Genomic DNA, 25017 nt, shown 5'->3' with positions numbered 1-25017 from the left:
GTATTCTCGCTACGGAATTACTACTTTAACTTAGCCCTTAAACGACGACGACGTGCACGGATTATATCGAATGTCGCCCCGGCAGCCACGGCGAGAGGCTCGAGTCCCTCCTCGAGGAGGTCGAGGGCGCTGAACGAGTGGCTTGTTCCTACCGGCGATGGTTCCTTCGATTAATTGACAATGAGACAAGGCGAGGGGGGAGAGAGGAATCTCGCTGATCGATCGGTGAAAAGATACTACAGCGGCATCGTGACGACGCGGTGATGATTTTCGCCGAGCGATCGCGGACTCTCTCTTCTTCTCCTCGTTTGGCCCCTGGCAATTGGCAGTGCTCTTTAGAAAACTACACGAACCGCGATGCGTCATTCGGCTGTGAAACACCGAGAACCGGAACCGTTTTCGGGAAAAACTATCCTCAACCATTCGCGTGTGACACCCGAGTTCCGCGTGCAATGACGACGTTCGTCTCGTACGCTGCAATTCTTCTCTCGGCATTCAACGTCGCTAATCGTCTCTTCTGACGAATCCTTTTCACTACCCAGTCAAACGCGCCGAAACGGAGTACTTGGTTCTAGTTTCAGATACGAAAGAATATTAGTGCGATGGTTAAGCAGCGGTGTGTCGAAAAATTCGACTGTGAACCGATAACGTTTTCTATTATGTGCATAATGCCGGTTCGTTTCACCGATTAATATACCAATTCACGGAGGTGAGGTAAACACATGACCTAAACAGGCAATACGAACCGGGTAATACCGACAAACAGCAGTACGTAAAACGAACGGTGCACTTCTCCGGAATAATTTGTGCAATCGATTCAAGAGTAGTGATTAGGACTGCGGTGGTGTGAGTGGTATAATTCAACGCGCACGGTGTCGATGGCTCATTGTCAGGGTAGCATGAGACTTGTGTCCGTCCTCGATCCGTCCAGCCACTCTTCACATCGCGATTCTGATCTCGATACCAGCCACCAACTGCAGCGTAATTTTTCACACTACAGTAGCGATGGCAACGCGTGCCTTCGGGCGAAGAGTTTTGGGCTTGCGGCGATGATGTTTCAAGTGCAGATCCAGATTTATTCCCTATCGCTCTAACGAAGAATCCCTCGACTCCCGCTTCTCTTTCTCGATTCGTCTCATCGGCGTGACAAATATTTACATTTCCACTTGGCGCGCAGCACTCAGGTATCTTTTGGCCCGCGGAATCACCGGAGCTGTTTCCTCTTGCACCAGGGCGACGGTGCCCTCTTGGCCGCCTCGAGTCTACGAGTGCCAACCGGGGGCCCTGTAGTGTGGTATCAGTGATCGCGGTAGGGCTCTCGAGCAGAGGGTCCTCCCGACGTGGCAGAGCTCCAACTCCTCCTCCTCCTCCTCCTCCTCCTCCTCCTCATCCTCCTCCACGGCTGTCGCGATCATCTTCGTCACCCGGTTCCACACCTAGCCTCACCTAACCGCGCCCAACTCATCGAAATCCTCGTGGCCCCTCGTCTCTCTCTCTCTCTCTCTTTTTCTTTCTATCATCCCGGCAACAACGCTCCGTTCCCAGCATCCCAATCTTAATTCGCACGCCAGGAGAGTTACGCACCAGTCTCGTCTGTACCCGCTCTTTATACCCGCTGATTTCGCTGAAGTCTGGAAATCGCGAAATATTTCACCCGTTGTTGAGACGTCGTTCGTGCGGAGCTGTTATTGGGTTCGTTTGATTTGGAGTAGCTCCGAGTGCAGATCATGGACCGGGAATTCGGAGAGCAGGAAGTGATCTCACGTTGTTTTCAATTCGCTATAATACCGCGGCCACAGCGAAACCCCATCGCTGAATACCACGCTAACTTTTTCATGTAATCTCGGTTTCGGAAGCCTCTGCAGCGCTCTCAAATATTCATACACTTTCCTACCGTTTTCATAACGTGCACCGCGGTTGGTGAAAGATGTACATTTGAATTTGTGGTCAAGTTTTTAGCGAAAACTTTTTGCTGGTGTGGTCAAAAATTTGGTTCTACACTTCAATACACTACAAATCGATATTTAATCGTCGAATCGGAAAAAACGAGCATCGTCGTAAGCGTTTGCTGTGCAAAAAATTATTTGCGAAGGTTGTGAATCAGCTCGTCGTTTTACAATTTGAATAACAAGTCTCCTAAAGAATAACGTGCCGTTTGTCTTGTAAGTCGTGAGAATTTGCAAGATCATAGAAACGCCAAAATTGTAAATCAATTGAAGAATAGATTATTTTATCAGGTTAAATTACGCTATGGAAGATCCTCTATTGTAGGCTCGATTGTAGTTTGTCAAGCGTGTCTGAAAAACTTGTCAAAGAACTGACTAACTGTAAAGAAAGAAATAACTTTGATCGATTCGAAGAAATGCAAAATTTGATTAAACGGACGAAAAATCCTGATTAACGTGTTGCGAAAGAATAGCGTTAAGTAATAAAATATGATCAAGGTGCCGTTTGGACGATTTTCGTGGTTCGGGACAAATTTTGAGAGCGGAACCCGCAGGCTGGGTAAAATAGACACAGAAAATATCAATTTACTGAAATACGAAGATCCTCAAATTTTCAGGGAGTGTAAAAAGAGCCGATATCAATCGCATACGTGCCAATTAATGCGATGATGCGAATCACACCGCTACGTGGCGGCCGATGGTTAGCCAAATCGAAGTGGGCTGGTATTTGCAAAGCAGTTGAATGGCTCTGCGATACATATTTAATAGTAAGCGGTTATTAATTCAAGCTTACAGAAATGATTGATGACACGCACGGAGGCCTCGCAATCACGATTTATATTCCTGCAGCGAAGTTAGCGCGCGCGAGTGAGAGAAAAAGAGCGAGAGAGAGATAGATAGATAGAGAGAGAGAGAGAGAAAGAGGGAGATTGTAAAGACGAGGATAAATTTCACGTTGAACGACTCGTTGCTATTTCCCTTTCTCCCTCTCCGTCTTTCTAGCAAAATTATCGTCAGAACGGCGTATGCAGAAAATTGACCTCCGCGTAGCGGCGTGACAGCAGCTACTTTACCAGGCGGTTCTTTTTCGTTCGTAAATATTAAAAGTGGCTCGAGAATAACGATTCAATCGCGGTCGACCCAGCTGTCGGTTGGTTAACAAATCATAGAACTTTATCTGTGTCAAGAACGTGGATAAGCCTATCGATTTCTAATTTGGCACACAAACACCGACGGTATATCATATACACACTTACCCTTCACCTCTACCGGAGTGAATATAACGCATTATGATTTTTCCCGAATCGCGACGTTTGATTTCAGCCTTCTTTTCAACTGTTTTCTTACATCACCATAATTTTCGTAATTTTTTATACGCTGCGCCAAGCAACCGGATCACCCGAAAATCCCGTGCATGGTATAGTAAATACGTAAAAAAAAAAAAAAAAAAACACCAAACCGACCACTTATCGTCACGTAATTCGGCTGCTTAATTGCCGTCCAAATGATTCTTCTCGGTGAAAAAATATATGTCGAAATAACGACGACTGAATCGATTCAAAATATACGCAAGGCTGGTACGCCACGGTGTTAGCCGCAGGTTTCTTGTTTCCCGCCGCATCGCCCCGTTTTACGTATATGGATTTTCACCCCGGCGGCTTCACGTGTTTCACGCTAATTGAAAAACTGGAAATTGCCGACCTCCGAATTGGAAGCTGTTATCAGAGGATTAAAAAACAAGACCGAGGAAAGAGCAAAAAATCGTGCGACAAGTTTCTGATCACAGCTACATTTAATCAAGGGCTGGATCGAATGAAATTGGATAAATTTTGAAGAGCTTGCAGTTGTCGGCCCGGGATTTCTGATTTTTATTTCTTCAGCGGTGAGCTGAACGTTCGAATCGGTAGAACGGGTAAAAAATTATCGACCGTGTGTGTGGCTGCATGCGACGGAATACTTATCTTAGGTATATCCGTACGTTTGAAATGCGCTACTCTTATCAAAGTGGAATCAATGGTCACGTGAATTCTTATTTGAAAAAAATGTCTTTCTCCTGCTGTGCGTTGTATAATTATACCGTGTAATGGTCAAGCCATTCATATCCGTGCCTTACAAATTCCGCGGTAACTTTATACCCTTGCCCGCAGCAGAAAAGCTCGGTATCGCTCTTTAATCATTCTTCGCTTCGCATGTCGGTCATAATATACCTACACTATAAGCTTCCCATTCTTTATCAATGCGAAGAATTTCAACGCTGCAAACATTCGTTTTATTAATACAGCAATCGAAACAATACAACGATTTTTCATTTCTAATCGACAGAACGAAAATAAAATAAAAAGGTAATAAAATTAGCTTTGTTTAAAGCGATTAGGGGTTAAGCATGCCGTCACGCAGAATAGTATTTAGGCGCCAATTACCTAAAAAAAATTCCTCTTTTATCAAAATCGCAAATTCCAAGGGAGATAACTCGAAATATTCGCTAACATCTTTAAACGGACTTTGGACTGACATTCCACGTGAATTCTTGGGGTATAATTTTTCCCCGCGATCAGTTTCGAGTCTAGATTTGCAACGTGCGTTAAAAAATGAGAACTTCGCGAGTCACGGTTTTCGCTGGTTTACGGAAGGCTTAAATCGGTAAATTGACCTGGCTGCGGGTGAAGGAGTTGAAGACGGAGAAATACTAAAGGGGTGAAGGCGAATTAGAGGAGGAGTAGGAGGGAGAAACGGCGAGTCGAAGGCGGAGAGGGGGACGGGAGAAAGATCGCTGGCAGGCGCCGGATATTACTGTTACTGAAGACTATTCGATTTACAAGTAAATGAAGATCCATCTGGTAACCAACTTTGATTCCCCCCGTTGAGAACCAGTCGCGAAATAAGACCAGAGCCGACCGACGTCTGCAGCCTAGACCGTGATCTATAACCCGTATAAATTCGCTCAGCCGGAGTGGTTGTTGCGAGAGAAAATCCAAAATACCGCCAATTTTCCAATCTCTCTTCAAGCTCTGGGAGCGAAGCCTCGATCGCTTTGAGCTAAACCAGCTCTGATTTCGAGGCACAAAGATGTAAAGATACCAAAAATTTAACCGCCTTTTTCGAAATAATAAATGGGTGTATATATTAAAACATTTATTGGACATCAACTTGACTCAAATGACTAGCCAGCAAACCGCCAATCTTTCCCACCGATTTTGGTTGAAGAAAATTTAATCAAATTTGTTAAAAAGCTGGCGTCACTTACGTGTAAAAATTGCGGGGATGCAGCTTTGCAACGTCATTTTTCTTCTTCTCGAAGAACGCTGTCTGTATCTTCATCAGCGATTTTTTCCAATCCCTGGTTATGTAGTAAGGGGGTAAAAAAATTCTTTGCCTTCGCCAGTATCGTCATCCAACGGACCTATTCAAACAGATTATAAAAAATACCATGAAAATGATTGGAGCCGTAGTTCGTAGTATGCAATTTCGCTAAAAGTATTTCGTAAACTCTCGGAATGCGTCACCAGAAACGTCTGTCAGGAGTATGAAAAACGTTCGCGCAATTGCGCAGCGATTTTCGGAGACTCATTTTCCGTGAATCGTGATCGTAATTGCCAAGATTCACGTCAGTTATCGAGGCCAATAATCTCTTCGAGCCAGCTCTCGTTCGCTCAATATTCAGTGCCTTTCTCCGTTGTCTCCGTACGAAGATCAACGGCACGGTATACCAACAACCATGTCGAACTCGATATTTTACTAAAACACAATTTTTGAACCCCAGTCGGTCGAAGAGCGACTCGCTCGTACTCAATGCCAAATTATTTAAGTAAGGGGTTTTCACTCATACGGGGTCTCACTTTTTCCTATGACAGTAGTTGCTGACCGTTCCGTGATAATTGGTAAGCGAACGTGTCGAATATCATAGAAACGGAACTTGTTCTTTCGTCGACTTTTAGTATTTAGAAAACTGTCGAAACCGGGAAATGAAATTTCCTTATCTTGTGGAAAGAAATTCATGGCAGGGATAATTTGTGGCGGAATTAGAGTTCGTAAGTGTTTTTCGAAAGACCGAATACCTGCGACGGATCGAAACCGCAAATTACAGTTTGTCCGATTGCTCGCCGCAAGTGGCGTTCCTCTGACTATGCGTAATCGCGATCAGCGTTGACATTTCGAAAATCCTGACTTTCGCGCGATCGCGAACACTTCAAAAGACGAGAAAATTCTTTAGAGATCCCGCCAGTTCTTCAGAGATTTCACCCTTTTGAGGCACCTGCATATATACCTACCCTTAATTGCTGGCTCCGCCGTTCTTTGAGTTCTCTTTTGCGCGAGTTAGAAAGGATTCCGCGGTTTTCTGCTGAGCTGATCAGATTCGACTGCGCAGAATTTTCCGTTTGATCGTTCGGTACATGTAAAACCCGTTTGATTATTCCATCTGCCATTTCTGATTCCCGCAGCTGATTCACAAACGGGTGAAAATTTTATTTCATTTTTCATCTCGGTACACTTGACGCTCTTCTCTTTTTCACTTTTATTCCGCCATCTATCCGCAAGCTCTTCTGGAGAAGAACGTTGGCTTCGTTGACACGTGTTAGACAACGGATTACGACGCTCAACTTCTCGTCAATAAGTTTGATTATACGTAGGTACACCCTTCACGGCAGACAAAAGCTCTGCATGAAAATCGAGGTATCCCAGGTCTTTTTTAATCGCACCAATCCCGCAATTCTTAGTCTGCGTATTTTTTTAACGATGGAAATAGAGGGGATTTAGGCTTGGGCTAACAATGAACCGACATTAGGCGACGCGGCTTCTTTTTCCCCGACCTTATATTAATTCTGGAGTGCGGACAATGAGCCGCGTTACGAAATTTACGCAGAGGATTACGGTGGATATATTTCTTCTCGAAATTACATCTGCAGACGGGTTTCGAAACGACGGCGAGAGAGAGAAGGAGGGAATAAGGAAGGGAAGGGGGAGATTCTCAATTGCGCCATTGACAACTTTGAAACTTTAATGACGTCTCTAATGACGAAACGATACAACGAGCTCAGTCAACTGCACTTCGAGTCCCCGCCGTGTAATTGCGTAATTGTTTCCGAGTACGTCAGCTTCCTTCGCCCACGACAATCTCGCGAAATCTCATAGACGACGAACGGAGAGGAGGCAGAAAGCCGCGCTGTGTTTCGTCCTTTGCGCACGTCTCGACTTAACCCCTCAAATAACGAGCCCGCAATAATAACCGGCCGTAAAAAGTCGTGGGTAAAATTTCTGTCCGTGTATACGCAGCGTTTCAACGTGTCGAATCATACGCGTACGGGGTGAAATGATGGTTGGAGTAAAAAACGAAGAGGACAAAAAAAGAAATCATAATTTACTCCTCGACGATTTCAACGCTCGAAACTAACCCCGAAGCTGTGACGCCGTTTGAGGAGAGGCTGCCTGCAAGCTATCGCGCCGGAGAACCCTCGACGACTTGAAAGAAGAAGCTCAAATTCAAAGCGGGGCGCGTATTTGATTGTGTGAAAGCAGAAGTAAAATTATTACGTTCCTTTGTTTCTCCGCGAGATGTGCGTAACGTTTGTGTGCTCTGTATATGCAAGGTAGGGGCGGGAAAAAACTCGCGCAAATTTTACCTGCGCAACCTGCTCGCACTCACGCGCACACTCAACATAAATCATAGCTTATCCAAATTACGTTCCTACACCGAAGGAACGGCGATTGCCATGCGAGCGCCAGTCGCAGCCCAGTCCAACCTTTACAAGTTTGATTTTTATCTGCGATCACGAATACCGGCTACTGTAATATACCGACTCACTTCTCATAGCCGCACGGCCTTATGGCTGCGTTTTATAACGCACAGCTTCAACGTATTCATGCAGGGGCACGTGTAACGTGCGTGTGTGTGTCAGTCTGAAGCTCGTCACGGTCACGTTTCCGTACGTATGTAATGCTCTTGTAATTTTACCGAGGTTAAAATTAATAATTTTTTCCTTGAGTAAGATTCTCCGACCGAGAAAATACATTTTTTCTTCGTTATGTTGCCTGTTGGACTAAAATGTAGTAGAACTTTGGTACGTAGAATTGACATGCCTGTAACCGATTTGACAAAATTGTTAATTGAAAATACATTGTCGAGAGGATTAGGAAAACAAACATCGGTATGACTTGGTTGAAATCAACACGACAGAGTCGGACCTGGGAGTTTTCTAGTGAAATAAAAATGCCTCAAAGAAGCAGCTTTACTCTTTTTCACGAGCAGTAGATTCGCACTATCCGCACACGATACGAAACAAAAGTAAGGAAACTGACAAATGGAAGAATACAGAATTCACAAGTCTGGTATTTTCGTTGTCTAACTCATACGATCCTAAAGTCAGATTCCTAAATTTTCACTTCAATGTTGTTTTCCCACTATAGGACAAAAAATGAATAAAAAATCGCGTGGAAAATCCAACAAGCTTAACGCAGAAATCAATAACCATTGTCTCTGCATGGGGGTGGTGGGACCGAAGAGTAAAAAAAAAGGGGTAAAACATAGAGCAAAATAAAAGCGAGTAAGCTTCTCTATCGTAGAACGTAAAACCGAAGAGATTACCCCTTCTAGCATTGGCAGGGGTTTATTCGTAACGAACAAACAGGCGTAAGTTGAAGCTAAGCCCGTCGTCGAAGGCCTTGAATACGTACATGTGCGTATAATGCATGCAATGGAAATGAAGATTCGCGCTCCGTGAATCGCGTCGTGTCATCTATAAACTGGACTCGCATCTGCACGAAGAACCTGCCGCGGTAAGCGCGCTTAAGAGGGCTTCTCCACCCCTCCTCTCCCTGCAGTAACACCGCGGTCGCCGACGACGCACCCCCGGCTCGGGGGTGGCGAGCGTGTAACCTGCTAATGAAAACCCCGCTTCGAGGCTTCCAAGAACGCGTGTCTCGAATAGAGGATGAGCTTGCGATTTTCGGAGCCATGCGAACCCAATTTTGCGGATCAAAAAACAAGTTTTTGAGAAAAATTTACAGCTGGAGGTGAAAGTTGCAGAAAAAATTTGACGACTGGTTTGCTGATTTATTTTTGAATGAAAATAGTTATACGGAAATTACTAATTTAATCACGGATGATTCGGAAAACTCCTCTTCGAGGCTTCGAAGAACGTGGGTCTCGAATAGAGGATGGATGAGTTTGTGATTTTCTGACACGTGAAAGTCGCAGAAAAAACTTAGCAGTTGGTGTACTGATTTATTTTCGAATGACAAAACAAAAAAAAAAAAAATGGAAGGAAAATTACTAATTTAATCACCGATGATTCGGATGATAGATACACGTCTGTATCACATGTCTGTGTCTTTTCGCAGCGTATTATTATACAGTTTCGATCAAGAGCAGGTATACACGTGGCTCTTGTTTGAATCCAACCCCCTAGAAATCGGATTCCTCATGTAATTGCGAATTGGCTAAAATCCAATATGACTTATCTCTTCCATGGCCCCATTACTGCGAGGTATAAGTTGCCCATCGAACTTCCGTGACCGCGTATTACCCCGAGAGATATCGAATATGCTTACCGCGAATGAGCTGAGCTGGCTGAGCAGGAATAAGAAAATAGCAGATTGCAAAAATTCCACGATCACGTTGCGTACTCGACCGTTCGCCGTTTGTTCGTTAGCGAATTTAAGAAATATGTTTCAAAATTCCACGAGGCAGAATTTGCTTGAAGAACGTCTGAAGCGTTATGCTTGGGTTGAGTAATTAAAAAGTTCAAACGAAACGAACCGGATGGAAAAATGAGTTAAGCGCACATCAAATGAAAACCAGCACAGACGAAGATGAATTTTCCTCATATTTCGGCGTGGCTGTTAACGACGTGCGGTTCACTTCTTCGTCATCAAAGAAGGAGCCGAACGTTCCAATAATTGTTCATTTTCAGCAGAGAGTTACCAAGCGGCGAAAAGAACTACCGCCCGACACGTTTACAGATAAGTCGGATCCGCAGTTTGGATCAAAAATTAGGAAAAGAAAAGAAGAAAAAAATATTCCAAGAAATATCCAAAAATATTATTTACACCGATGATGTTATTCAACACCGATAAAACAATATCCCTGTTATCTCGGAGAAAATAAGAACTTGACCAAAATCAAATAAAGGATAAAAAAAATTTAATTATCAACAATTTTAAGAAATGTCCTACAACTCGATGGTTCAAAATGATTAAACTTCCATGCGATTCTAATGTTTTTTGGGCTTATTTCGTCGGTCGTAAAGATCTTGATAGATGTTCTAAATTGTTTTTCTCACAAATGTATTTCCTCAAATTTTTGATATCCTATCTCGCCTTGTTCAAATTTGCAGATTAATTCCAATCATATTACAGTACGGAAACGTCGTTTCACTCAAGCGCGCTATCCCATTAATGCAACTAACATTACCGGTGGTTTTTAAAACGGTTCATTCTCTTTTCTCAAGTTATTTAAGATAACTTAAGACTGTGAGTCCCGCTCCTCTTTAATCGTCCACGTAACGCGATAGCTAGGAAGGAGAATCTAATTGCGGCAAGACGAAGTGCGGCGGGTAGGTACAGAGGAATTTTCTGCGGAGCCTTCGGCCATCCGGGCCAGATGGTGTTCGTGCTGCTCCTGCGTCGGGCAGGTCGCAGGAGTTAACTGGGCAATTGGGTGTCGCGTGCCAAGCATTGATTTTATGCGTGCACGCAGCCTGGCCCAACCTCACCTCGCCTCGCCTCGCCTCACCGCCGCCCGGCGCCTCGCGTCGCGTCGCCCAGCGTCGTTTTGCCCGCGGTGCGGTTTCGGATCGCAATCGGATATACCTACATATGCCGATACCGCAGGTTTCACCGCAACTTTCGAGTCTGCCGCGAACAAAGAACGGCCATTAATTTGCACGATTTTAATTAGACCCCGGGAGGATTCGGAGCAAGGATTTCAGCATGCGGCTCGGTTCGACCCGCGGATACATTCTGAACGCCACGGCACTTGACCTTGGCCAATTAATAACCGCAGCGAATCGCCGCAGTCTCTTCTGCTAGATCGGAAATCCCTCGAGCGAAGCGACGGCGTCTTTCTCCCGTACTCCGTGTACAACAAAGACTATCCTTTGAAAAAGGTGACTCTCCTCAATTTCTCTGTACAATGGCAACGAAAACCGCTTCCAAAGAACTCGTACCGCTGCAGGCCTGAAAAATCGAGCCCTGCCAAAAATAAAAAGAACAACGCGACTTTCCCCGAAACTCACCGAGTTTCGCGCAAGCTCCGGACAACGGAAAGCACGAAGATACGTTTGCGATGCAGGCGAATACACGCGGCGCACACGTGTGTGGACTTGGGTGGCGGGGCTATAATAAGCGAGGGTTGCAGCTCGCCTGGGGGTCTGGGGGTCTGGGGGCCAAGCGGGGGCGGGAAGGATTCGCGTGCAGCCTTGACATGGGCCAGGAAATCAATGGGACCTCCAACAACGCGAACTCGCCGCCCGACGGCGGGGGGAGGGTTTGTGTAGCGGAGCCGGGTAACTCGGACGAGTGTGTTCCGTCTTCGAGGGTTCGGAACTCGGGACGAAATACGTACGTACGTCAATCTCCGTCGGCGCGACGTCGACGGGAACTTTGGGACGCCGCGGTCGGACTTTCCGCGATTTCGCGTGGAGCTGGGCTAGCGGAGATTTCCGTGCTTGGCGTGCTCCCTCGATTCACCGGGAATAGCGGCCCTCGCCCACAGCCACAGGCTCGAATCACGGCACAAAGGCCTTCCACCTGAATTACCAAATCGATCCGAATAACCTCTTCAGCCCGCAGAGACGACGGACGACGAGAAGAGTTTCCAACGATTATGCGATGCAGCCACGTTCCAAAGGCTCGGTGGAAGCGCATTCGTTCGTCGGGAAACAAGACTGACTTATTGATAGACAGCGCTAGACCTGCAAAACCTGCAATCCGGGGTGCATCACGGTCCGCTGGGAAGGCAGTGGAAGGCTCTGATAAGGTGCATGAGAAGGCAGAGAACCAGGTTCGTTTGTCCGTACACACAGACATCCCCTTCTGTATACCGCTGCCAGCGATTGCGTGCCTTGGAAACCTTTCAATGGGAATCGTTTAAGTTTGAAGTGAATATCTGGATTGATTTCCTCAGCTTGGGGCTTAAAATCAATAGTCTAGTCCTGCTCGAGTCTGCCACTCACAATCAGCAACGTTGTTAGACTCTCTTGTCCGTCCGACTCGTCCTCTCTCCACCCTTTCGAGATCAATTCCGCTGCAGTCTCGCTGCCCGCTCGAAACTCCGTAAAATTTTTCAAACCCTGGAAACGCCTTTTCGACGACATTAATTCCAACCCTGGTTCGGGTCGCGGCCTCCGTCCAACAAACGATGGACAGGGACGACAAGAGCCTGCACGTTCGATCACGACTAGCAGCCACTGCAGACCGCGTTCGAAGCCTTGACACGCGAACAGGGTTACCAATCAATTCCAGCCCAGCCACTAACTCCCACGCCACATTATCTGCGAGGCCTGGCTCTATTCCGTGATCCTTGATTCCGTATGCATCCCATCCAAGGGTTGAAACTCGTTCGGGGAAGCCTCAAGAAACTCGACCTTAGCTTTCGGAATTATAAGTACTCAAGATCAGATATTTTTACAGACATCAAATGGACTTTGTTCACAATCGTTTCACGGAATTAGGCAACTCGGGTTTTTCCTGATCTTGTCAACTGGTGCTTAAGTCCGTCAGTAACAGAGATAGCATTTTGGCATTTAAGTATACATCAAGGACAAAACCAATGAAATATGTAGATGTGAATTTCCTCACCAAGATCCAATAGCAACAGGACCTTGATTACACCACAGCACCGATGAAATATCACATTGCACTGTTAGCTGCGTGGTTCAACAATTTAGCGAGGCTGTTTCAGGCTGATCGCGAACAGATTGGACTGACCACTGCTCGCCATTCATCGTTAGCCGAATATGTGCGCTGATCAGGGTAACGCAGACACATGGCGGTAGTACGGGGTGCAAGTAAATGATAGGTACTCGGGATGAAACTCGCGGGGCATTTCCCCAGACCACAAACATCCGGCGGCACGGGTGCTCCGCGTGTGCGTATGTGTGTGAGTGGGAAGGCACATTCGTATCGCGACAGAGTTGAGCGCAACCTCCGTCGGATGGTGGCGTTCAATCCCGAATCGAAGTTCAGACCTGGTACTGGCGGTGATCCCAAGCAATGCTTCTCCGCGAGGCATATTCTCGCGATTACGTAACACAAACTTTTCCGAAAATCCTGGACCAAAGCCCCGTTTTAGTGCTGCCTTACTTTTACGACGTTACGGTTCCATTCGCCGCCCTCTTTCATCGACGACCTGCAGCTATAGCTATACACGATATATGTGTACAGTATATAGAAGCGAATTACTGCGAAGCTGGGCGATTTTTGCTAACGCGGTTAACAACGATCATCGAGCTGTCACTCGATCGAGTAAAAGCTGCCTAGGAGCGCTTGATTATTTTTCAGTTCATCAAGCCCGACATGCGAGAATTACGCTTTGATGGGTAATTCGGCGTAAAAGGCTTTCGTACAATCATCCGATCTCTGCGCGTCTCCAACCCTATTTTCTCGAACGCGGAATGAGCAATTCCAGGATATTGATAAAAGGGAATCGTTGATCGGAGCTCGAGAGTTCGAGTGCCGTGTCGCGAGTTGCTGCAACGGTATAAAGTGAGGAACGGAATAGTGAGAAAATAAAAGAAGAATAAGCTGGGGGATAAACAGACGAATATAAAAACTGCGATTTCCATAAAAATTTCCTCAGCTTTCAGCTGGAGTGCCAAGAAATGAGTAATTTCAAGAATATCTGCCGCCTCGGGCAAAGCGACGTGCATATCGATCCTTCGAGTCTATAAGTATTATCGTAACTCAATTATTCTGACTTTACGATACGCCTCCAATCTGTTATCGACGCTTTCAGGTATCGGCTCCGATTATATTTTCCCTCTTTTCCACTGCGTGAAGGATATCGATCAGCCTGCCAACCGGTCAATCTCCGATGTCTTCCTGGACACAGATTAGCTATACTCCAGACATTACGACCCTTCATCTAGACTCTGTCAGGTCAATAAGTGCCTGCATAACTGGCTCTCTGCAGAGCCGATAGAATCTATCGGTACAATCAACTGGCCATCAATGACACGGAAAAACGGGACGGAAGAAACGGAATTGTCGAAGAAGCTCAGACCCGAAAACTTCTGCCTTACACTATACACCGTACTAAACTTTGCGATTGTGATCAAACGTTACAGTTCAACCAATTCACTCAAGTTCTTCTTTTTCCCTACGTATAATTTGTACCACAGCGTAGTTGAAAAAAAACAACAAAAAAACCGAGCTCATGGTCATCGTATTGAAATGACTTTCCCCATGGCTTAAAACTAGCGATCCGCATGCGTTCCGATTTCGAACGAGACTCGTGTGCGGGGCGATTTTTGCGACGAATAAAATAAAATTGCCGTCAAGTAAGAGAAAAAGATAAAAGACGCTACAACACGAACACGTAGCGAAGCGACGTTCGATTCAAACGCGTCGCGTCAGCAGCTCCCGCAGCCGGCGTTCCCTGAATATGTTTGCGTTTAGACATCAGCGGCGCGTACCGACGTAAGCTGCGATATCCCGTAAGCACGTTACGTGTGGATGTGCCATGCTTACCACCTGGCATGTTTTCGCCATTGTATAGTTACGCGTGCGTTACACGTGTACATGTAGCACGCACACGGACGTAATGTGGGCGTATTTGCGACGTAGCCGAGGCGCTCCTCGCTACGTATATACAGTAATACGTGTACCAAAGTGAGCGTAATAAAAGAGCTTTCTGGGTCGCATTAAGGTAATGCGTTTGTGTCGTGGCTGGTTGCGGCTCGACCGACGGTTGCTTCGCGGCTAAGCCGCGTCCCATTGGTCATAGATATTAATCGAATAGAGAAGCGTTACGTAGCCTCGTTTCCCCCAACTTCTCGGGAAAGGTGTGTAACAATCCTTCGGTTAACTACCGCGACGATCGCATGGAAGAAAGGCGATCGAGATTGGAGCTTTTTCTTCGATATTTCACGACCTCCGTGAATACGGTGAATAGGAAAAGCATCGCGCGCTGTTAATTTTCATTTTCATCCAAGGTTTATTTACGCCGCCGGTGGCGCGTTGCTTTCGATAACGCAACCCTGAGCTACGTTAGCACGGCGTCCGCGGAATGCCGCGAGTTAATTATATCACCGCCTCGCGTTAATGTTAGCACGAAGGCAGCTTATACCTGCGTACAGGTACCTCGGCACTCTTGGATTACGTTTTTCCGCTCTATCTTGCGCTCTCTTTTACCCCTCCACCTCTTTCTTCCCATTCGCTGTATTACGCTGTCCCGCCATGGAGGCGAGAGCCGTTGCCTGTGGCGCGATCGCGCGAATACGCCCGGACTCTGTATAAGCGCAGTAATTACTCCACGGAAGGAAATTACTGGTTACACGGCTGCCGTTAGTGTTGATCCGATTAAGATATTATTTTGACGAGAAAAGCTTGTATGCGCTATACTCCCACCCGACGGGTGGCGACTCGCCTCGTTCCGTTCCTCCTTTTTTCTTCCCTCCGCTTTTCCGCCGCTGCCGCTAGCTTTCACATTTATTTAATATTTATTCAATTTTCCCGTCACGATGGCAGCGCGTTCGCCAAATCCTAGCGCAAACGGGAAAATTCATATTATACGTGTATTTACATGCAGATATGTATATGCATACTGCATCCTGCAACGTTATAAACACAGGAAGAAAACAACGCTGTAGATCGCGGCTTATGCCCGGCTGAATATTCAACGCGCTGTGCACCGAACTTCACCCTCCCCGTGTGCATCGAATCACCATTCGCGTTATCCGAATCTCCGATGCGCTCGGCGACCGGTTCGCTGCATTGGCTGAACAGGAATTAGTTAATAGTTTGGTTCCACTTCCGCTTAACACGAGTCCAAAATCCGGTATTTTACTCCGCAATTTTCGCAACACCGCGCTCCGATTCGCAGATATAGACGCAGCCTACCGCTCGGAATCTGTGCGGACACTGCCTGCAGCTATAACACCCCGAATAAATGTACGAGATGTTTTATAAATACCTGATGACACGACGAATTTGCTCACGGATCATTGATCGACGATGCTCGACGGAAATTTGTTAATAGTTAACAAATCATACGGGGCTCAATTAAATTTGATAATAATGACGAAACATTTATTTCGCCATATCCAAACATACCTTTGTTAACGGTAAATAAACTCTTTACTCAGTGTATAACTATTCGGAAATAGTTTCGATGAAAGAGGAAAAATTCAGATGTCGAAAAAACACGTTTTCTAAATTCGTATACCCGTATTGAATATTGAATGGCTATAATGTGACTGTAACGAACAAAATGACATTCGACACGGTAGACGACGATATGACTCGTTGTATCGCAAAGAATGATAAGAAAAAAATTCGTTATATTACGATTACTCTTCCCCTAAAATTATACCACGTGTCACATCGGTGTCAAGTGTAGAGTGAACCTTATGCGCTTCCAGAAACGTGTAGATACGAAACCTCAAACGTCTTTCGGTGCCTCGACGGTCGACCTTAGACGGATTTCGTTCTCCTTAACCCAATTACCGCAAGATTAAGTAGTTAAAACTAGACCTCTGCTTTATTTTTCTTCTTCTTTCTCATCTTCTCAGTATACCTGCCTTTAGCGTCGCGAAATGTTGGAGTAAGATTTCCTTTCATATTCCGTAGGTACGGCCGCAATGTCCATTTAACGAAGTCGACTGTATTAGCGTGCACGTTTGCATGGATTTGAAACAGAAACGCGAAGGGATCCCGTAGTCGTTAATACTCGTACGTATAGTCGGCATAAGTAACCTTAATACTATTGCACGGAAGAGAAAATTTTCGTTCCACGTCGAATCTATACACTGAACGGAAACGTTTCTCGGGAAAATATCGGTTTGCCTCGTATGCAATCGTTCGGAAATGTAGAACAAACGTCTCCGTATAAATCACTGAGAGATTTGTGAACGTGGTATACGTACATATAGGTCTATACATCGTACATATGTATATATACTTATTTGAAAAGTATACTTCACGCAGGTTTGAACATAAGCACCTTGTACATACCTACCTATCTACCTTCATCACACGTATATCGGTACCGAATTTCTCCCTGTGACAAAACATTTCTATTCAAGAAACGGACAGGCGAACGAGCAAGAATATTTGCTTCTAAGCCGATTCACATATGCCAAGGATATTCGAACACAGGCATTGGGTACGGTAAGCAGATTCCTGCGCAAATAACTCACGCGTGGCTGAACATGCGTTGCACGAACATATCCACGAACGCGGTCCAAGAAGCTTTACAGAGCTCGTATAATCACGGGTGCCGATCGGTCGTTAAACGAAGTAGAATAGAGACGCAGGATAAGCGAGAAGCAATTTTCCCGACAAATTTCCTTGCAAGTCGTAGAACGCCGTTCTTTGTTTTTCATTGCGTTTCGCGGCTTCGCCGCCTGCACGTGGGATGGTTCGAAAAACTCACTGTACAGTAATCGGTCTCTCGCTGACGAGAAAGCGGCCATAAAGCACCGCGCGTTATTTTCCCGCACCTTATGGTGCGGAACGGAAGCCCCGTAAGAAAAAGGACGAGGGCAAAGCAAAAAGAAAGGAAAAATAAATCGCCGTCCCACACTCTGAACCGCAAATTGAACGTCGCACCTTCGCAGGCGGTTCAGCTGCAGTTATACGTTTAATGATTATATAGTTCCGCCCTCTGTCTAACCGCACTCACCAATTTGGCCGGCTCTCCGTGTGTCCAAGTCCTCTATAACGTACCCGCACCGCATCCCTCGCCGTTATACGAATACACACGTCGACCGCTCACCGCGGGTTGATCGAAGTAATCCCTCGCCTCCCTTCGCAGCCTAGCGTTCGTGTGCCAGGACGGGCACGCAGGGTGTCGGTGGGGTGTGATTACGTTACCAGCATTATCGGAAACTGCATTACGGACACCTATACCTTCGCCTATCGAGCCGACACCCGAACCAAAGACCATCGACTGGCTCTCTGATTGCTGATACCTGATGATCACGCCTCGTCGCCGCGGCCTGCGTCGCAACGCCAAAAGGTTACCTACAGGCTACGGCCACCGACGAGATTGCCGACCGAATCAGTCCCGGAATCTCGGAAAATTATTATTATCGTAAGTGCACGAGAGGCTTCGAATCTAATCTGTATAACATATTACATGCGGCACGTCGATTAGGGAAAGCTTCGAAGTCGAATTAAAACGTCGGATAGAAGTAAAATTCAGACGAGGATAGCTGGCTCGATGCGGAAGTTGGACGAATTTGATGCGTCACGAGGTTACACGAGGGTGTGATATTCGCAAATGTATCGGTGAAGAGGTGCGACGATTCGGTGGAAGGAAAGTATAATACGTCAAAGAGACTCGGGGAATCAAAGGAAATTCGGGATCAAGTACGTATACAGAATCGCGCAACGTTGAAAAGACACTGTATAGTCAGTCACGCCTCTGTACTCGTCTAAAAGTGCAACAACTGTGAAGTAAACTTTTCGAACAATTTCATCACGGTATGAGAAAAAAATTACTATGAGATCATGATACCGTGAATAATTATGGCGCGCAACGAGAATCTGCAGTGTCGCACGAATTTGCAATATTCGCACGTAAGCCTGAAGAAAATGAGTGTCGTCTGGTTTTGCGAACGAGAATAATAAGCCGGCGCCAATTTGAGGACAACGATATTATATTCCATGAGAAATAAAAATTACAGCGACCGCCTCCGCGGTGATTGAGGCGTTGAATTAATATTTTTCTCATCTCGCTTCGATCACGCTGGGTTGTATCTGAGAAATATTATTGAGACGGAACGTTGGGTTTTCGTAGTCGAGTGTATAGCCGGTCGATCATCGATTCTGAAATTAATTCAACTCCCGGAGATACGGATTAATACCGAATATTATACCCACTCGCGCCTGCATCGAATAAAACGAGGAGGTCAAGTTTCGAGGACGAGGCAATTACCGTCACCGTCGGCAACGACGTTAAACATCCAGTCTAATTTGGAACGCGCGCCCTGCGGCAGCATCAGCGGGGCAAGGAAGGCGGCTGTTTACTTACTAGCGACGTATATTAGTTATACTTTAAAAGTAAATGCATTAATTACTTTCCGGCCGAGATACGACGGTGCAGATTGCGGTTTGCGGCCGAGCCGGAGTACGGCAGTGCGGAAAATCGTTCGTCGCATGCCTAAAAACCCACTGCTAACGGAAAAGTTACAGGTACTCGCGGCATCGCGGAGCAATAACTTTGTTAACTCTTTAAATCGTTGAAACGAGCGGACGTGACTCCGACAAACTGTACGCCGCTAATTTCTGCGGCGATGCTTCTTCCCTCTTAAACTCAAGCCGTTATATACGCTTGCCTCTAGTTTTGACATCGCGATTAACCTAAAATATGTTTCGGAGTGACGTGCGAGTTAACCCTCTCAGTCACACATTTTTCAACTCGGTATTGTTCCGCGAATTTTGTTACTCGGTGATTTTTAGGGTCGCTGATGACGAATTTGAAGTCAGCATTCGATCATTTCGAAGTCCAAGATGGTTGATGTAAAATCTAAAAAACTATCAAAATTCGATTATTTTTACCGAAACTTCTTACTTGGAGTTACGCGAAGCAACTGAGATCATTTGAAGTTGTAAGTAAACTGCGATAAGACTAGGACACGGAAATTTTTTAGGTGAAACGGTGAGCATCCCACTGTGACTGAAAGGATTATTTCTCGCGGCCCGGTTTCGAGAATTTCACCGCTAATCCTCTCCGAAGAAGTTTCATCTCCGAGACCGCGAAATCCACGATATTAGGAGATAATTATCGGGAGCCCGATGAAGGCTTGTCACTTATCGATCCGACATGCATTTAAATTTAATTTCGGGCCGCGAATCGCGTAGGTGAGACCAGAAGGAGAGAGCCAGCGTTGTTTATGTACCGAAGGCAATTAAAAAGCAATTAACGGCTGTGGTAATTGTATATTACGCTAGACGCTCCGTGTGATATTAATTGTGACTACAGGGGTGTGAATTTCGGGGTTAAGGTAGCATTAACGCGAACGCGGCGAGGTAACCGCGGAGGCACGGATATTGGTATCCAGATTTTCCCAATTATTACCACGGTTAATCCACTCTCGAGTCGTCTTCGCAATCTGATAGGATTCTTCAATAATTAGAACGAGATTCCCGAACTCATTTGTTTTCCAACGACCGTTGGAACTGGAGTGAGGAAGAGCTGGTAGGGAGGAAACGGAATTATCCCTTCGCACTCGCGTTGGTTAATATCTCGTTAAAACTTGATTAAAGACCACGAGAACAGCGCGCAGTGCCAAAGGTGTTCTTCGAAAGCTTCGGTTGAATGAAAATAACGCAGACGGACCGATTCGAACGGCGTATTTATAATATGCATACGGAGTTTACAATTTGTATAATGACCGTGGGGCAGTTTCGAGACGTGAATATATTTTCTCGGGAAACGAATGTCCCTCGGGTGTAGAAAATAACGCGTTAGTGTGGGAAAAAGCTTTCGCACCGTAATTTAAAATCAATACGAGAATCAAGTTTGTGAGATATTTTGTCTCTAATTTACGTACATACGTAGCTCGGATGTAAAAGAAATTACAACACGAAGGTCATTTATTTGCTAGATCAGTGAATCTGACTGTAAATTCGCGCGTCTTTGTAATGAAACGGATTGTCTCATCAAGCGGAGGTTAAATTAAGAGGACGAGATGTTTGAATTATTCAAAAGTCGGGACCGCGTGATATCGTAATCAACCTCCTGGGCGCCGGCTGACATGACCAATCCATCATTTTGACAACCTTATGGAAAGGCGAGTCTTTACACGTTCGCCAAATTCGTGTACATATCCATGAATTGTGCGTACGTATTACACATACCAGGCAAGCCTGCCGGGGCGTGTATAATCATCATTCCTGCAGACTGAGCTACTTTTTAACGACACTCGACACTCACCGCACGCCTCGCGCTTCTCTAGACGTAAATATAATTCCATATTCGAAATTATCCGAGAGCAGCGTAGCTTGCCGAGGTGGACTCGCTCACCTGCTCGCACCCGCCACTGAAGCACGAAGAGCGAGAGAAAAGGAGAGAAAGAGGGAGAGGGAGAGAGAGAGAGAGAGAAGGACTCGCCGGTATACGCAGGCTGGTCGCGTACCTGCGAATTTCAGGCATGAATTATTCAGGTGACATCTCTGACGCACTAGAATTACTCCGACGACTCCTCTTATAACTCTGATTGGATTTCCAGTCTTTTAGCACCCAGTGACATGCCGTTGATTCGGCCTTAAATTACACGACGAAGACACGCGAGAGTCGTCCTGCGAAATTCTCCATCTCTTGGACAATGTCGAGCCACTCCAATCCGGATAATTAGACGACGAGAAAAACAAAATCCTCACCGATCCCTGGACGAGCTTGTCTATGATAACCACCATCCCTCGGTCGACTCTGACGATGGGGATTTTTCATCTGGTATTTCTGATCTTAACTTCCGGCAAGTCCCCGCTGGATCTCTCGAGGCTTCGATCTCTCGCGGAGTTATTAAATGCTGGATTTGTTTGTTTGCCCCCCCTCCCTCGCTTTTCGTTTTATACGGCCCAAGGGGGACTCGTATCAAAACTCATGGAGTAAGGGAGAGGGGGGGAAGGGGGGGGGGGGTGAATAACAGAGCGAAGAGACATCTAAACTGATACGGAACAATACTTATAAATCACAGTTTTTTCTTTCCAAGCCGGTAAATGTTTTAAAATTTAATTAATGTACCGAGGGCACGCGAACTCTCGTGTGAAAAATGAAATTGCGATTAAAAATTAATCACGATACGCGCGCGTATGTATAATAACACGACTGATTAGTGTGAGTTGGACGTGGACCACACTCATCGTTGGCACAAGTTTCACACGTCACCGCAGTTTTTTTCTTTTCTATATTGCTGCAGCTTGCGGCTGCAGATTAGATCTGTTGACAGAAGCGGGTTATTGCTTCGCGGAGACTTGATTCCGCTGCCCGGGGCGGTTGGTATTAAATCAGAAATTTCATACGATTTTTTTCAGTTGCGTACATGATAGACGTGAGTGTTGTTCTCTTGGTTTGTGCTTCGTTCAGGCGCAGGACAAACTCGATCGAATAATCTTGTCGAATTTTAAACGGAACGTATATACAATGTATTGTAGAGATCAATATTAGAGTGGTCCCTAGTTCGGGCTATATAAATAAGTAATAATCTCCTCAAAAGCACATATTTCTAATCCTCAACCCTCGCTTAATGACTGTGATGTTTACCGGTCAAAATATACACTATTATATTTTACTGAAGTTTCTGAATACATTTTGTCGCGGGACTAACAATTTGCAAAAAAATCTGTAACCACAAGAAATTATTGAACATTGATTCTTACTGTTTGATAAAAATATCAGCATCGTCGAGTGTCGGAGTGTTATGTTTCAATTGACTACCGATATCCACTGTTAAAAAAGTCGAATACTAAGGGTGTGCAAGTGAAATGTTTTTATTAAATATTAGAATGAAATGCTCACTGATTTTTCGGGGTGCTAGATTATTTGCAAAAAATTGATCTTGCGACGAAACATACACCGAAAGTACAGTAAAAACGTGTGTATTTAAAATAGGAAACTTCATAGCCCATGCCCAAGGGATTTGTGTTGAGATGGAGATCTGTGCTTTGCAAGAGATGTCCATTCGTTTATCTGGAACAAATTTAATGTGTGGCTGGGTCGGAATTCGCAAAATTCCAAAATAAGGATGACCCAGCTAATGTAAATGGAAACCCGGTATTTGGGGGCACGATTTTCACCTGTTTCTAGGTTCGGAGTCATCATTTATAAGGTGAAACTCTTTCACCCATCGCGTGTTTTCAAGCGCGTCGTTTGACCGCGGATCAATGAAGTGATTGGCTTGTTCGAATTCTTATTGCGTCCGTTAGTGTAACCGACCGAAAACATGCAGTTCGTGGGCACGACAGAAAGGCCGAAGACTCAACCTTGCGATATCCGATATGATAAAACAATCCTCGCAGACAGGCGGACAAATCTCCGCCCGGTAAGGCTTATCGGCGTTAAAAAGGTTGCCGGGAATCAGCGACGAGGGAACAATCCGTCGTCCCGACGACGATCGAGTTCTCTTGCAAACCGTGGCCAAGACCAAGCCGACGCCGCTTAAGTCCGGCTGATCGATTATACGACATGCACAGCTAGCCGAGGGACACCCAGGGAGAGCCCTTTGCCGGCGGGCGGCATTCTTGTAATTGAACTTCATTATCACTGTTACCTTGTCACTGCCGCCGACTATCCGCGCAGGTAATCAGCTATTGTTCACGGTCGAATATGCACGCGAGCCTCGTTTCCTTCCAGCTCATCGCTCGGGGCCGAGCTCCGGTTCCAATTGCAACTACACCCTGACAGACTCGACGAGCTGCTTTGATCGGAAATCAACGAGTTGACCACTCGGAAGTGAATTATCCTCCGGTAGCGGTGGTATAAGAGGCAATTCAAGGATTAGCTAACGCTGAAACAAGGATCGGCTATTCAGACAAACGTTATCAAATGTTACCCTGTGGTCGTAGACATTCCAGGCAAGCTTTAGATAAGACGGGAAATTCCAACTGCGTGCTCAAAGCCGACGCGACACCTGCTTGGGATTGATAAAAAAAAGTTTCTTTAAAAGGAGGTGTTGATAATGCACGGACTGCTCAATAATAATATCTTGGCAAATATAAAGCTTATTGCATGCATTTACGAAGAAAGACAATGTATAATATATTTGATACTGAATGAATAATGAATTCACGGTTTACTAAACATGTTAATGTGTATCAATCATTAATAATAATTAATATTTAATAAAGTAGGAACAAATTGATGAGGATTTGACTGTAAATGGTATTTCTGCCATCCCCAGGTTATGAATCTATTTGTCAATAAACTTTTCAAAAAGTGTTAGCTAACGTTAATAAACAGCTGTAGGCAAAACAAGCAGACGTTACCAATCGTTATCATTAGGGGTAGGATGCAAAATTTGCAAAAAAATGTTATCTAATACTTGAATGGATCCTAATTACTGGCAAGCGCCGCATTGCCTGCACTTTGTGCAACATTTTGCCTGAGGCAGAACAGACGGAGATTTCGAAAAATCAGGAGTTCGAAAACCGAATTTTCAACTATACTTTAGGGCCGAACAAATCTGCGAACGAACACCTACTTCGAGTTTTCGAAGGATGCTTTCGGCATTACGTACAAGAAAGACAATTCACCGGACGCCCACGTAGGGAAAGTTGTTGAGCGTTTCTGGTTCTATATCTGAATTCTTGAGGATCGCGTGTCTGCGAGTAAGCAACTATAATGGGCGCTTGGTATACAAACAGCGATGAGAAGTTTGTTAAGCTCAAGTGGCCGGGGGGACATAGCGGTCCCCGCTTTCCATATATCACGCAGTTAATTAAGCAATCTAATTGGACAAGACGTTTTCATGGCAGACCCTCGAAGTGTATCGGTCTTTGTGAAAAAGACGCTCAATCTTGTCTGTTGCAAGCTCGTTTAACATTGTGTTACAGGCTGCATATCTGGCACCGTAAATTGAGTAATTATTTTCTTACACATTTTCGTTCCGTATCTACGCGAACTCGTCATCGTTCAATCTCGAAGCATCAAGAGTTTTGAACATAACAATCGTGACCCAATTTTTCGAAAGCAAGAAAGAAACGTAAATTTGTTCATTATAAAGGCATGCCGAGCTTGCCGCTTGGTTACTTTCTGCCAAGTTCGCGACTCGCTTTGAGCCCAGGCAACATGAGACGCAAGAAATTACGGAAATTGACTGAACTGATCAGGTTTTGGGGGTTACGCTGAGGCGAGTGGTACAGGTACCTAATATTTACGCAACACCGCGAGTACTCCACCGAATCGTTTGAT

At 45.4% G+C, this 25017-nt stretch overlaps 1 protein-coding gene across 6 annotated transcripts in view; it reads left to right on the top strand.

Moving 5' to 3' along the window:
• The window catches only part of Rdl (Resistant to dieldrin), an 84455-nt gene that overhangs the window by 717 nt on the left and 58721 nt on the right, over window positions 1–25017 (top strand). The gene's annotated exons all lie outside the window — the stretch shown is intronic.

This window comes from Neodiprion pinetum, chromosome 2 (genome assembly GCF_021155775.2).
Source record: "Neodiprion pinetum isolate iyNeoPine1 chromosome 2, iyNeoPine1.2, whole genome shotgun sequence".
Classification (NCBI taxonomy): domain Eukaryota; kingdom Metazoa; phylum Arthropoda; class Insecta; order Hymenoptera; family Diprionidae; genus Neodiprion; species Neodiprion pinetum.
This window is presented reverse-complemented; position numbering and strand designations above follow the sequence as displayed.